Consider the following 13,517-nt stretch of genomic DNA (forward strand, 5'->3'; position numbering starts at 1 on the left):
ACTAGTTCTGACTTAGGAGAGAAATGCATCCCATACATGTATATTCAAACCAGTCATTCCATGAACCTTTCTAGGTCCCCACCATACAAGATCTGCACTATGTACATGTATATGCTACCTCTTACAGTACATCCATCCATGGGCCATCCATCTGGTGATCTCTTACTCTGTTCTTTGTAATTGTAGCCTTGCCAGAGAATGCTGGCTTTATTGGACCCAGAATCGCTGGCGTCTTTGATTACTAAGCCTCTGTCTGACTGTTGGCAGATCCTTATCCATTCCAGTTGGATTCTTGTGCACAGAGTCATAAAGGTTCTCAGTCTTTTGATAAGACACACAAAGAAATTGCATTTGAATCTCTGTATCCAAAGGGTCGGAAAGCAAATAAGTTAATTTTGCCAGATTTCTTCCTCCAGTTCTGTGTAATTATGATTACATGTACTGGTACTTCCAAAAAAAAGGATACCGTAGGAGACATACATGTGCATCATGTAAATAAAAATTGGTACAGCATCAGTAAAGCTTCTGGAATGGACCTCCAAACTGGGGGGATTTTAAATAAGCACCTACATTTTTCTGCCCAAATTGAAATTGAAATATTAAGTGGGAAAGGAAACTTTAACAAAAGGATTGTTTCTTTTAAGCACAGTTTACAAGAAAAGATTATAGTTGTTGTACATGTATGATACTGGTACAACAAAGATGTTGTTTAAAAATCAAACTTATGTGAAGGTGAGTACTAACAGCTTGGCAAGCCTTCTTAGCTGTCACATCCCCATTAAACATTCATTATTGTCTGCAATCAATCATGTAATTAATATTGCCCATCTTGATAATAATGTACATGTAAGCATTGGTTTAAGGCCTAATGCCTTGCTAATGTGTGAAGCCATCTCATGCTCTGTTGACATTACCTGTGGCTAATCAGAGTAAAAAGCCCCTGGCCTGACAGAGATAAATCTATCCACTAGGATCAGTGGCCGACACAACAGTATGCATTGTGGCTATGTTTATAAGAAGATAGGGGAAACTGTTGAAAAGGATTAGAGCCAACCTTTGACAACCTCAGTGGCCACTAAAAACCAAGGTGAACAGTTCAATGGAGTAACCCGACTTACAATGCTGTCAGACACAAGGGAATTTTCTTCATTCATTTGAGATTGGGTTGAATTCTTTCGAGTCTCTTCTGCTTGACTCAGGAAAAATTCACTGTACTGTTCAACTGTCCATTGCATCTGTGCATACACAATATAAATGTGTTAAGACAAAATTACTGTCTACTCGTGTTAGGATCTAGTGGTGAAGACATGCACTGGGGATGATGGGTTTAAGTCCAACCTTAGGAAACATTCACTTTTTCTGGACAATGCAAACTACTGATGTCCTGTGTTAAATACTGATAGTTGTGAAAAGCAAACATTTTTAATCAGTTTACAAATAATGCTCCACCTTTTGTTCCTGTACATCAACTGATAGTGGTAGGAATAGCTTTGCATATGTGCTTGTGTAAAAGTAGTGGTGGTTTGTTCCAGTGTCCCAGTAAACACTCTACTTTCCAAGTAGTAGATATACAGTTATATTCACAAGCATGGGGGGAGACTGTCTAAGCTGTTAATCCTATGACTGAATCTAAAGGTAAACAAGCATGGACTCACCGGTGACAGGCAGTCTACAATGTAGTTTAATCTAAATCAATTCCATGAGCTGAGAAACAGGTACATGTACAAGGACAATTGGTAGGTACAACATGTACATGTGTACAGGTACATGTACATGTACCATTGTGCCCATAATGACCTGTAATTTCTTTGAACTCATATCGGCTACATAAACCTGTATTTTTACACTTTTGCTTTAAAATCATGAACATGATTCATGAAGTACCGTACCTGTCCCATTTTGGGCAGACATATAATTAGTATGTAATGGGCCAAGCATACATGTAGGCCTGCATGTGTACATGTACACTAGTCAGTTTACTGTTTAATAAACCTACCAGTACATGTACTGTTACACATACAACACATGGACCAACTGCTCACACCGATATGAAAAACGTTGCAAACTTCTTTCCGTAGTTTAAATGTGTGTGTCCAGAGTTCCTCAATATTTTTCTGTACAAATCAGAAGTGCAATGACCCAACAACATTATAGTGTTCATAGCATACCAGTACTTTAAGAAACAATCTTTGGAATTTCACAGTTAAAGACAAGGTTTTAATCACAATCCTCATTTATCTTAACCTCAACTCAAAAAAACCCAACTTAACCTAAATGTGCTGGAATCAAAGACAGTAAATGTCATTCTTCCATCAATGTACATGTACACAAAAGTCCATATACCGGTATATCATACCATACATCTGCTGGTAAGTGATTTACATGTACATGTATGTGTCTGAAAAAGTCTAGTTTTTTGCCTTTCGAGAAAAAAGAGAGACATTTATTAAATTTTGTGGGTCTTTTTATTGACGGGTGTGGGCTGTAAAAATGTATAAACTTCTTTTGGAAGTAGCTACATGTACAAATGTATGTACATGATGTTTCCTGACATTGCCTAAGTTACATTTATTTCATTATGAGTGCAGGCTTTTTTCTCAGAAATCTTGTTTTTGTACCTGTACGGCCCCTTTCTCAGGATAACATTTAGGACCTCAGAACTGCTGGCTGATCAATGATTTCACAGCGGAGTATCCATTCTGCTCTGGATTGTCAATGCAGTTTCCAACCTCCTCACAAAGGCATAGGGATGCTGCCATGAGGTCAATGTCAGTCTGTCCAAAAAGGGACTACTTAGCCAATCCCCAGAAGACAGGGCCAGTTGCAGCCCCACCAATTTCAGCTGATCTGAATGCTGTGTCCCTTCCTCTTTTGCAGCCCAGGCAATGTCCCTGCGGGACACCCTGCTAAGAAAGGAGTAATCTCTGGCATGAACCCTGGTGTTCCAGCCTGGATGCTGTAGTACCACGTCATGTGCAGGGATTGTTGCACGTACATGTACATTTTGTGCATCATGTACTTTACATGTGTATTCAGAGTGTAAATTGTACATGTACTTGGGGAGGCATCAGGTACATGTAGCACTCAGCAGGCTCGCGCCTGCATGCATGCTACCTTCACACCAGGACTGGGAATTTCTTTTATTCTCTCATCACCCAAAGAATGCTTTCCTGTGCACTGAGCTCTAATGATATTATCAGGGTTGACTTGAAAGTAGGGAATGTTATGGACATTTCATCCTCGATTAAGCAATGATTTAATTATGGAGAACTGTAGAGTATCCTCGTAAAGTATTGCATGTATTTGGTGAGATTTTCTCGATTTGGTTTTTTTCTCTCTAAATGAAGGTTCAAAGTGCCACAAATGGATTCACATAGCGGTATTGTACAAGCCAGCACAGATAACACTTTCATTCATGTTAGCAGCAATGCTACATGTATATCACATTTGCCTCATGAATTGTTCTGATACATACATGTTTGTAGGCCTCAATTCAGTTCACGTACTGGGTACTGTACCAGTAAGTCCAAAAAACTGAACAATCTCCCCTCCCCTCCCCCCCCCAAAAAAATTGTAGGGGTATGAGTACAATGAACATGTTATACATGTACATTTTCTTATGTAAAGAAACACTGAACAGTGCAACCCAAACCCCCAGCTGCTCACAAAACTGGATTTATTCTTGCTTAAGAATTGATTGTGTAATTTTACTTGTCAAGTTGATATTACCCACTGGGCTTCTGCGCCCTATAGAATAGGGGTCACCCTTTCCCCATTGACAGGATCAAATTGGTCTTCAAATCACAAATGAATGACAGTTTTTTTTCCTTTCATGGTGACAGATGAAAGTTGCTGTGTAGTCCCTGAGGTGTGTCGCTGTATTGTAAGAGCACTAAGGCTCTTGTACATGTACTGTAATACTAATGTTTTTTCAACTTTATTTACATACATACTTGTTTGGATATTTCATTGGTTTGACGTGACTGGCCTTTAGGAGCATTTTTGAAGGGGAGATATTCAATATACATGTATGTATCAGTGTTAACCAATAACAAGAAGGTTGTGAATGTTGAAGGTGAATCAGAAAAAGAGACCGTTGATTGCATGATTTAAGACTGAAAATCTAACCCTCTTCTGGTACCGTACATGTACCGGTACGTGTACAGTGTGTAAAAATTCCCATTACCTGCTAAACCTGGACAAAGTACATGTACATGTAGCACAGACAGAAATGTTTTTTAAGTCCGAAAACAGAATAATAGGCACATCCTTTCTCATTGGATTATAAGGAGGGGTATTACATACCGGTACATGTAATGTAATTTACTACACCTGTAGTATGATTTATTGGAGAGCTTAATTAACTAAAAAGTATGACAAATCTTTTATTTTTCTCTCGTTCTTTGGTTGTACTCTGGGTTTTGTGGGGCAGGTCGCGTACATGTATGTTCTCTGAAATCAACAATTTCCCTCATCAGTTTGTTTTATCTGTGCTCACAATCTATGATTATTCTCTGTTTTCAAGAATTTAGAGAGGGAGAGATATGCACATCACATTGTCATTAGTGTCTTACACTCACCTTATCCTATCAAAATTTCAAGTCACAGGCCCATGATCATTCCATGTGAACCCTGACGTTTTCCTTGAAGCCCGCTGATAAAACTGCCCAGGAGCTATTCCCAGGGAAGACTTTTCAGTCTCATTATCAGTTATTATCTTGTTACGGTAGGAGTGGATTATCATGATTCAAGTAGGTTTGCAGGTGGAGGATTTGCCTTGAGCTAAAGGACTGGTGTTTATTGATTATGGAGTCATCTAGAAAAAAATCTGCAATAAAGGAAGCTGGACAGCAGGAATCATCCCATAGCACATACTACTGTTTGGGAAACCCCAAAACATTGAATTTTTTAAATTAAAAACTTGCCAGTAATTGTTCTTTCTGAAACGTACATGTACCTGTACATACATGTATTTTACATATACTGTACATGTATGGTGTCATGGTGAATGGAAAAGTGGGGTTGTGATTACATTTATTAAAATTGGATTTTTAATTTTTTAATTACAGTTGGCAAATGTGTGCTATCTTTTATCTGTGACTTTTGCAGCAAAATCAAAGAAATGGCGATTGAAATTAACCTACAGAAATGTACATGTATGCGGTACATGCACTGTATAGCACCTACCCAGTATAGCACCTAGCTGAAATAGCACCTACCCAGTATAGCACCTAGCTGAAATAGCACCTACCCAGTATAGCACCTAGCTGAAATAGCACCTACCCAGTGCATGTACTACATGTACATGTATGTACCAGCACATTGTACAGGTACAGTACCTGTAGAGTCAACAGTTCCTTTATATACCTTTGTAGGTGCCAAGGGGAAAGTACATACCGGTTCGTAACAGGGATCTAAATTTTTATGAGAGTTCACAGGAAATTGTCAACCAGGAACCCAAACTTAAGCACAAGTGAATGAAAAATGCTATCAACCACACATACACATGTACATTTACAATGTACACGTACATATATGTACCGCTCCATGTACATGTACATGTACCGTATGTATACACGTAGTGCCTTCTATTTCATGTAAATGTACAATGTACATGCTGCATTCAAAAAGCTGTTATTTTACAGTGTACATGTACCTTGCTGTAATATTTGCAAAAAGCAGTCTTTTTAGAGTAGATTTGTTTGAGATGAAGCTCCTTTGTGACTACTAGAGTAGTTGTTCAGGCTTGATTAAAACTCACTGTACTCATATTAAGAACATGTTGTTACTGGTTTTGGTTTCACTGCATAATAACCAACATTCATTGCTGGAAATCCAACGAATATTGACTTCTTTTGACTCTTTGACTAAAAAAGGTACATGTATGAATGGGAAGAAATATGTGCTTATCTCGTCTTAAACTAATGTTTAAGTCCAGCTCAGGAGACTGAATGCTGATAGTGTGGCTCAAGCATTAGTCGCATCCATTCTCCTGAGCCAGTCTTAAATTTACTTTGAAGACTGGCCAAGCACATTATTCCCTTATTACTACATGTACATGTAATCCTTTTGGAGATGAAAGGGATCAGTAATTGTACTATATTGTACATGTACCCTGATACATTAGACTATTGTACCCTGTTCAACATAGAGGTGGACGCTTTAATCAAGTTGTGTAAACTTTAAATCATCATTAGAAATTATTTCATGCATTGAATCCATAAAACTGATTTATGTTGAATTAAAAGAAGTGGCGTGAATACAGACGATTCACAATAGTGCAACTCCAAGAGTTTGTCAATCATGATGCGCGAAATTTGTTGACCCAATGCGCATTTGGAAAGGGTCGGCAGATTTCGTGCATTTTGATTGGCCAACACGTTGCAAACTCTTGAGGGCGCACTTTTGTGAATCGCCTGTATTGAGCAAAAACTCCTGCCAAGTTACTTCTCATCAATAGTGTACTAATACAACATGTATGGGTGCTTACATGTATGTGTAGGTACTGAAGGGTTCATACATGTACATGTAGGACTAAGGAGGGCATTTGCCATTTCAAATGTGACAAACCTTGCTTGGAACTCCTTACCACACAACATCCACAACATCAGTTCCTTTGACCAATTTAGGGGTAGACTGAAAGCTCATCTGCTCTCTTCACATTAGCTCATGATAACTTGTTATCTGGAGCTGTCCTTGCCACGCATCGTAACTTGCAAAAATGCGTGTTATAAGTTATTATTATTATTCAAACCTTGGGAAAAATCCTTCAAGTCCATTGAGAAAATGAAGAGAATTTCAACATTTTTGCTCTAAAAAGCTTAAAATATTGATTTAAATCAGCAACTAACAAAATGATCAAATAAATCAGTATAGGCCTGTGTACCGGTGTACACATTTCTGAGTGCTAGTCTTCTTAGTCATTTGCAGTGAGCTTTGCTTGAATTGTTAAAGACTGTAGTTCATGCTAGTTGCATGTCAGGCACACATGTAGAACAGAGATCTCTCAGATATAAGAGTTCCTTGAACTCACTACCAAGCAACCATCAATAAAGAGGATGACCAATATGTACATGTACACGGTGCAGTACCCTACAAGTACAGGTAGTTGTGAGCCAAATGGTCCCTAGATGAGGTCACTACAATAATATTTACGTACATCAAGAGTGTTTTTGGAGAATTCCCTCATCAACACACACACACACAGCATGTGGATGAAGGGAAGACAAAATGGCTCCTTCTGTGATCCCTTAGCCCCGTTGGCTGTAAGTGACCCAGATATGAGTTTGTTATGAAATGGTGCGATATTTGATGCGGGGATGGCAGAACGGAATATTATTGAATTTGTGCTGGATGGTTGGCTTTTAGCAGAGAGGACGAGTGAGAAATGTTTGTTGATTATCGAGAATGTTGAGATTACTAACGAAGTTAATGGTGGACAAGTAACGGTTTGTCATTGGGTTGGAGCTTGTATTGTATGAGTACATGTTCATATTCATTGTACATGTACAATGCGGTCAATACATATACTGCACATGTACACAGCGCATATAGCATTCATGTACCAATTGATACAATGTGTACAAACTTAGTACTTGTAGTACTTGTGCCTGTACATTTATGGATACAGCTGGTAGATTACCTACTATGCTACCAGTATGTACAGTACATGATGTACATGTACTTGTATGTTTGAACATTATTCAATAATGAAACAGGTCTGCACTTGTACAGATACGGTATGTGGACTGTTTGCTCTATGATATCAGGTCGTGCCCAGCGATGTTTAAGTGGCATTATATTCAGCATGTTCAGTTCAGGTTTTTTGTCATTCTGTGGTGAAGAGTGCTTCTTTGTCTAGTAAGAGAGATTTCACAAGTAGCCCTTGTAAGGACAAAACCAGACATTCTAATGTGTATGCATGTTGTCCTACCTGTACATGTATGTAAGTCTACGCCTTGCTGTACATGAAATGTTTCAGGAGATGATTTAAGTGATATCATCATCACAAGCCATTTCAGACCAGAACTCATCACTGCAAGCCTTGGCTTCAAAATGAGATTTCAGACCAGAACTCATCACTGCAAGCCTTGGCTTCAAAATGAGATTTCAGACCAGAACTCATCACTGCAAGCCTTGGCTTCAAAATGAGATTTCAGACCAGAACTCATCACTGCAGGCCTTGGCTTCAAAATGAGATTTCAGACCAGAACTCATCACTGCAGGCCTTGGCTTCAAAATGAGATTTCAGACCAGAACTCATCACTGCAGGCCTTGGCTTCAAAATGAGATGTCAGACCAGAACTCATCACTGCAGGCCTCTGCTTCAAAATGAGATTTCAGACCAGAACTCATCACTGCAGGCCTTGGCTTCAAAATGAGATTTCAGACCAGAACTCATCACTGCAGGCCTTGGCTTCAAAATGAGATGTCAGACCAGAACTCATCACTGCAGGCCTTGGCTTCAAAATGAGATTTCAGACCAGAACTCATCACTGCAGGCCTTGGCTTCAAAATGAGATTTCAGACCAGAACTCATCACTGCAGGCCTTGGCTTCAAAATGAGATTTCAGACCAGAACTCATCACTGCAGGCCTTGGCTTCAAAATGAGATTTCAGACCAGAACTCATCACTGCAGGCCTTGGCTTCAAAATGAGATTTCAGACCAGAACTCATCACTGCAGGCCTTGGCTTCAAAATAAGATTTCAGACCAGAACTCATCACTGCAGGCCTTGGCTTCAAAATGAGATTTCAGACCAGAACTCATCACTGCAGGCCTTGGCTTCAAAATGAGATTTCAGACCAGAACTCATCACTGCAGGCCTTGGCTTCAAAATGAGATGTCAGACCAGAACTCATCACTGCAGGCCTCTGCTTCAAAATGAGTGAGCTGTGTATGTTTGTGTTCACTTGGTACATGTAACTCAGTCAAGTGCCTAGTCCTGACAAGTTACACACCATTACTCCATCAAGGCAAGGCATTCATGAAGGTATGTCAGCAACCACATTCATGTGGCTCTACCGGTTCCTACATGTACAGTACATGTACCGGTACTGTACACACATATATATGTACATGTACAGTGTACATCTCTATGATGGGTACACATTAAGGCACTGTAATTTGGTTTAGCCAAGGACCCTTTCCAGAGCAAGAATTGGTACAAGTACACGTAAGTATGGGTAAATAGGGAACTGTTGTACTGTATGTGTACGTGTATGTACATGTACAGTATGTATGATGTAGCCATCTAGGCCTGCTCTGAACACAGTGTACTGTTATTAAGGGTTACTGTACTTTACGTACCGGGTACATGTAGCTTACTAATTAGTGTGAACATACATGTACTTTTGTACACTTCTAATGTAAAATGTACAGTGTACTGTCAATTTTCCTATCATTTAACATAGTTGCACCGGTAGCAACATGTAGCTTGTAAGATTGAAATGTTCTTTTCACTGCACCGGGATGATAGCAATCCTTCGTGATGCATTTCTATGCGTTAATAAGGGAATGAATGTGTGCTTGGCTAGTCTAAAATGTCTATTTAAGACTGGCTCAGGAGAATGGACATGACTAATGCCCGAGCTGCAATTATCAGTGTTGTTCTCCTGAGCAAGGTCTTATAAATTAGTGCAGCCGTGCACATACATGTACATTTATTCCCATTCGCAATACCATGAATACATGTAGGCCTACCTTTTTATTCAGAGAGTCCAAAAGGTCAACATATGATGGATTTCCAACAATTTTGTTCTAAAATTTTACTTCCACTTTCCTAACCACCCCTGTCTTTTTTATGGTACAGTATATTCCTTTTGAAAGTTGTCCAATAGAATCCCCTTCAATGAACTTGACACGCACGTGGCACGTCACGTGCACACAGACTCCTGACCAATCATACCCAAATAAACAGTCTGGTATCCACGTGCCAGTGCGTGATTTACACAGCGAGCATTATGACTGCTAGTAGGCATTTTGACCAATTGGAATAGAAAAACAGTCCCAGGTATTCATGAATGCCAAATTAAGCTTGAAAATACATACGGTATGTTCATGTACCTGGTTTGCTATGCAAAACCAAACATAATATACATGTACACTGTAGGGTACTAGTAGATAGCAGGCCCTGTCTGAGTCATAATGGCAATATGATCTCCATCACCAGCTGAGAGGATAGATTGTTTGGCCCTTCCATTGCTATGGTACCATACACAAGTGTTTGGGACAAGTTCACAATCACAGATGATTACAAGTGCTCAATTATGTACCGTACATGTACATGTACGTATACATACCTTTACGTGTACCGTATGAACTAATACATGTTGGCACATGCATAATTTACATACATGTACATCATATGAAGTAGTTGTTGTAAGTGTAACTGGTGTGGTGTACACATACCGGTACATGTATCAGTACATCCCAAAGCAGAGATGGCTTACACCGTACGTGTACATTCAGTGTTCCAGAAATTGCAATTCTGACATGTACATGTACCGGTATACTGGTATCACGTTCCGATACGTGTAGTGGTATATGGTACTAAGTCCATAACGGCACCAGTTCATGTACATTGAACGGTACATGTACATGTACAAGTAGCCTACAATATACATGTACTTTCTCACAAGGGTGAATTCAAAGTGCTAGAGGGAGTAGAGCCTCTGGCAGAAAATTTTCAGAGCCAAATCAGGTTTTGTGGGTGTACAGGACAGTCCCTCCTAAGATTTGTTATCTGTTTCCCCCCCTCCCACCAAAAAGCTGCAAGGACTACAGTACATCGGGGATCAATCATGGTTAATCAGGAGTTGACAAAAAAGTCTCCCAGTCCCATCATTTCGGAAGATCTGTTTCAGAACTAAATGGACGTGGAGATGCATTTTGCGTCTTCAGCCCTTTCAGTGACACAGCGCCCTCTATCTGTGTGCTACAGTCGATCCGTAAACATCCTCTAGAGAATCCACTCAATGTTTATATTTTCTGGGCCTGTTATGAGTCATCACTCTTGGAGAGCACTGATTCCCTTGGGAACACCCCCAAAAAGAGTAATGGATATTCCTAATTGGGTGATATATATATGGCGTAGTCAATTGATGCCTTTGAGGTTGGAGAGTTGAGCATGGATAGTGTCATACCCGTAGCTTTCCCAAGAGAGTATTATCAAACCAGATGCTTGGTAAATTGAGTTCAATTTTATGTCTGGTGTTTAATGCTAATGCAGCAACAGCAACTGGACAGAAATCGTTAAAGCCCTTGAAACCAGAACAGTGTGAAGGTTTCATAATTTACATGGCCATGAGAGCAACACATGCAAAATAATGATTCCTTGGATCATATTTAAGGTTTTGATGACGTATTGGCTGATGGTTCCTCATGTTTTGAAATTACCATAATTGGACATTTCCTGCACATGCATGAAAATCAAATTAAGAAGGGAATGAATGGGGCAAGGTACATGTACATGTAGGAAAAAGAAGGGAAATTTTGAAAAATGTATCCCTGAATGTTGTGCAGCCTAAAAAAGTAGAAAATATGATTGTGAACCTTAAAGTGTGCAAGAGACAGATACTGTAGCACTTGAATAAGTTGCTTCAGTTGATCCTGGAGATGAATACTGGAGATGTGCCATGTACTTGCATGTGACCCCAATCCCATTTCCAGCACAAACTGCCTGGGATCACTTTGTCTTTTCCTTTGTGTCCTGATATTATTCATGGCATTAGTTTATATACATGTATACATTGTTACCGTACCTGCATGCTTAATGGATGAGCATGGGTCATGCTACCGTATATGGTCGCCAACATAATCCAACCAGTAATCACAAGTGTTTGTTGTTGGCTAAATCTCAAAACTTACATGTAGATTCAGTACGGGCTTTACCCTTAGTCCAATATTCATACCAAGCTTTGTCGCAAACTTTGGGTTGTGCTGTACAGTGTACAGTGTATAGCTTCAATTTCACCTCCAACTTTAGAATACGTTGACAGTGAAAGCTCCTCAGCAGGTCTTGCTGAAAAGTAGAATAGGAAAGTAAGCTGAAGGATGCAGTGGAACTAGCAAAATAAGGATTAACCCTAACAGTCCTCAATCCTCCAATTTCAATACGATTTTACATGTACATAAACCCTTAAACCAGAGGGATAAGCCCATCTACTCCCAGCTTTTACCAGTACCGAACGGTAGTCTGACAATGCAACATCACGAGTCTTAGCCCTATCTGACCATTAACATTTCTTCTGTGTCACATTGCATTTTTTTATCACATGAGGAGCCTTCAGTTTTGTTCATCATATCTTGCGATCATTTTTTTCACACCAATTTTGTGAAAATGAGACATACTGTTCTGTGGTTTTTTTTTCAGACCTGTCAGGCAAAACCTTATAACTTCCCTTGATATGTACATGTACATGTACTTGACGGCAGGAGCCACACACATGTGGCCTTGAACTTCAAATGGCCATAACAACAAAACCATATGTTGGTGTGAGTTGACATTTTTACATTTGTTCTGATAATGAGCAACCTTACATCTACAAATGTATGCATGCCAACTTTTAAGAAAGATCAGACATGACCTGAGATGGCTGATGGGGGTGGGTGGGAAGAATGGTCCAAAGAAAAAGTTGGTTCAGGTAGGGTTCATCTACCAAGGGAGTAACTTAAAATGACAGTGTTTGCTTTTAATGTCAGGATGCAAGTATGTACCCAGTATACAGGTGTCTTGAGAAAAGTGTTGCACAAATACCGGTACATAAATTGGACTCGTACATGTGATGTACATGTACTTGTAGGCCCACAGTTTATATCAGGCATCCATGATGTAAAAACACTTGTATAAAACCTACAAATATTATCAGGCTATCAAACTGAATTCCGTATTGACCATCAATTTGCCAAAAACATACTTTAGTTACTCAGTTTATTGTTACAGGTCATTGTACTTCAAATGTCATTTTTACTCCATTGAAAGGTAAAATGTACATGTACCGATGGACAGAGCACCAGGCTGTAGAAAGGTGAGTGGTTTTTGAAATACATGTACATGTACCAACTGGGAGGCCTTCTACCATGGTTCTATACACAAGGTACTGTACAGTATGACATGGAAATTACATGTACTTTGGACACCATCAACAGTACTATGTACGGTACATGTAAAGTATTTGTACATTGTACTTAGAATGACAGGGAATCATATTGGTGTAGTACATGTACATGTACAGTTTACCATAAGTACATTGTACATGTACCTTTAGTACTGTGAATCATCCTTCTAGACAAGGAAACTGAGCCGTATTGAGTTTGCTAAATTTTTCATACATGTTCATGTTCATACTTAGTGAGTACCGGTAGGCTATAAGCCTACTGGTACGTACATGTATCAACATGGATGTGTAATAACAATACCATCTGTTTATAAAAGGAATTTCAATTTTTAAAAGTGAAATACATGTAAGTTGTTTCATTATCTACTGTGCATTACTACATATGGTAATGCATGAGTT

General features: G+C 39.3%; 1 protein-coding gene across 1 annotated transcript in view; it reads left to right on the forward strand.

Moving 5' to 3' along the window:
- The window catches only part of LOC110981085 (kalirin-like), a 177,909-nt gene that overhangs the window by 13,993 nt on the left and 150,399 nt on the right, over positions 1-13,517 (forward strand). The gene's annotated exons all lie outside the window — the stretch shown is intronic.

The sequence above is a fragment of the Acanthaster planci genome, linkage group LG03 (assembly GCF_054643075.1).
Source record: "Acanthaster planci isolate LZ-2023a linkage group LG03, COTS_SCS, whole genome shotgun sequence".
NCBI classification, from domain to species: Eukaryota; Metazoa; Echinodermata; class Asteroidea; order Valvatida; family Acanthasteridae; genus Acanthaster; species Acanthaster planci.